Raw genomic sequence first — 3,057 nt, 5'->3', positions numbered from 1 at the left:
AATACATAATTTATATTTGACTACTAGCTCCACATAAAAATTCAAAGTAAAATTCCCAAGGATAGGGTTATATTTAATCTCCAGATCAATATGTTCCTGAACTCCAAAGCCAAAATTGACAAGATATGAGAACTGATTTTTCATCAATTCATACTTGTGTCCTTCAGTCCCCTTCCCTAAATCTCTTCACGTTTATCCTCAAACACTGTATAATGAACTACTTCAATTTAGTCATTTTACTTGATGCTAAAGTTTAGAGAACATTTTTGTTTGGTCTGTGAGCTTCTGTCATTGGTAAGCTCTTTTCTGAATCTCTACTTTAAGGAAAGATCCATTTCAATCATCTCTTATTCTTTATACTTCATCATCATGATTCTTCTGTTAATCCCTGCAGGCCCCTTCTTACATTGAAGAGTTCTTCTCAGAACCTTCATTTTGGGGAAAGACCCAAATTAGCAATCGCTCATTCTCCAGATTTTATCACCCATTTGCCCCATTTGAATGTAATCTTCTTGAAATCAGAGATTCACTTTTTTTTGCTTGTTTTTGTATTCTCATCACTTAGCACACAGTTTTTGGAACATAGTAAGTACTTAAGAAATGCTTGTTGATTGACTGTCCCAAGATTTTGACTGTACTGCTCAGTTTGTCCCATTCTTCAAAACACACACACACACACACACACACACACACACACACACACACACACACACACACAGATATATTATAAAGAGAGTTGTCAAGTCTTACATGGAGTTTTACTTTCAATCTGGTCTTGTACCATATAAATGTTAATCTGTGGTGTTCTGACTCTATAGGACAGGAGGCAGCCTTATCTTGGTAAACAACTCATAAAACAAGCAGTTTCAAACTCTAGTTGCTATTTTTGCCCTTGAAGTTCAAGTCCAGTATGATGGTTGCCCTAACTCTTATCTTTATCATGCTCATTATATTTAATTCTTTACCAACTCTCACATATCATGCTCATTAAAGATCTTCCTCATCCTACTTGACTCCTAGGATTTTTTCTCAGGTCATTTTTTTTCTCTGCCCTGTTGTTTTCAGTAGATTGCTTTTGGTGTTCTACTCTGGTAAATTTTTGTGTGTGTTGAGGGGAGGAGTGTGGGGAAGTTTCGTCTTCTGCCTCTACCCTAGGAAGAAATACTTCTGACACCCTTACCATTTTTATACAAATTATAAAGGAAGAAGTTGAGAAAAATTCAAGATTATCAACCTTGAAGACCTAAAAGTAGTAGTATCTTTGATGAAAATGGAAAACATTGGAAGAGGGATCATTAAGGGGGAAAAAATTCCTAAGTTTTGTTTTCAACGTGTTATCTGATATGTATCTGTGACATCCAGTTTGAAATACCAAGAAAGAATTTATGAATTAGAATTAGAGTTCAGAAGAAAGACAAGGACTGGAGTTATCAGTCTGTGAGACTTTTAAATAAAGATGATAATTGAACTCATGGGGCATGATAAAATTATTGCAATAGAGCAATATCTACCATGTAGGCTAGACTAGTTTTTGCTTCAAAAAATATTAAAGCCATCTTTGGGGTTAATTAGAGCAGAAGTCTATTGCACAGATGTTTGAAATATCTTTTTTGTGACCTAAGTATATAAGTCAACAGCAACTCATGCTTTTGGTGAACATCCCAGAAGCAGGTAAATCAATATTTTATCATTGCTGAATATCCTTTCCATGCTATGGCTAAGTAAATCTTCCCTTATTAATTGTTAAATAGTCTTATAAGAATTTTTTTTTTCCCTTTCTAAACCTGAAGTACCAAACTGAGCAGAATTAGACACAACCCTCACAATATTTGGAATTTTCAGCAATACTCCATTGTAATTGCCTCATTAAATTGGAGATAGATTCCCAGATGACCTTCCTATTCTGACAGTGCTGGTCACATATTATGAGGTATAATGAGGATTCTCTGGATAGATTAAAGATTAATCTGTCTGGTGCTCAACAATTGGTGACAGACGAGAATGTGTCTGTGTTTTTAAGAATTGTTCCCTGAAGATGATAAATGCTACAAACTATCTTTTTTGTTGATATACATAGTTTTGGTATTTGGGAGGAATAATGATCTCACTATTGGGAGGAATAGATCTACCAGTAATAATAGTCCAATGTCCTTCCTAATAACTAGAATTTTTGAATTATCTAAGAATTATGTTAAAGAAAGTGCTAAGGGATTTTTACCTGGTACTTGAGAGGCCTTTGGGAACTGTACCACATGGACTTTGTTGGAACTCGTTGGTGCAGGTCACTGGAGAAGGCAGTGGTGGGCACTCACTTCAGCAGCACATATGCCAAAATCGGAACAATACAGAGAAGATTAGCATGGCCCCTGCAAGGGGATTTTTCCACCAGTGCCTTTTCTTCACAAATTTGCATAACGATAATCCATATATGATAAAGACTTGTGGTTGCACTGGTGTCAACATGTGACCCCCACACAGATCAGGTCAAATATTTAAAATTTTCTCCAAAAGGGTCATGGAGAAACAGTGGAAAGAATACTAGATTTTTGGACCTATATTTGACTCAGAGCTTTTCTACTTATTACCCATGTGACCAAAGGCAAATACCTTAAATTATCTGGATCTCAATTCCTATTATGCAAAATGAAAAGGCTTCATGCTACAGTTGATGCTTGAACTGTCTTGAAGCCTAAGGATAAAGGACCAGCTTCAGAGTAAAGAAGACTCAGAGTCCTGCTTTGGACCCATGCTGGCAGCATGACCACAGGCAAGTCATCTTACTTCTTAGTTCCCCAGACAATGCTGTAAGATCATAGACACATTCCCACTACATAGAATTTCCAATCCCTCTGATTTTGTCCGCCTGCATTTCTGATTTCCTTCACAGGCTAAATGTACACAATTTCAAAGTCCAATTCTTTTTGTACAGCAAAACAATTGTTTGGACATGTATACATACATTGTATTTAATTTATACTCTAACATATTTAACATGTATTGGTCAACCTGCCATGGGGGAGAGGGGGAAGGAGGAGAAAAATTGGAATAAAGGGTTTG

At 36.2% G+C, this 3,057-nt stretch overlaps 1 non-coding gene across 1 annotated transcript; it reads left to right on the top strand.

Moving 5' to 3' along the window:
* The first annotated feature begins 2,304 nt into the window (after positions 1-2,304).
* On the top strand, positions 2,305-2,409 carry LOC141565196 (U6 spliceosomal RNA). Its single transcript, XR_012488883.1, has one exon. It is a non-coding gene; the product is annotated as a U6 spliceosomal RNA (small nuclear RNA).
* The last annotated feature ends 648 nt before the right edge of the window (positions 2,410-3,057 follow it).

This window comes from Sminthopsis crassicaudata, chromosome 3 (genome assembly GCF_048593235.1).
Source record: "Sminthopsis crassicaudata isolate SCR6 chromosome 3, ASM4859323v1, whole genome shotgun sequence".
NCBI classification, from domain to species: domain Eukaryota; kingdom Metazoa; phylum Chordata; class Mammalia; order Dasyuromorphia; family Dasyuridae; genus Sminthopsis; species Sminthopsis crassicaudata.
Note: the sequence above shows the minus strand (reverse complement) of the source record. Positions and strands in the feature narration are given on the sequence as shown.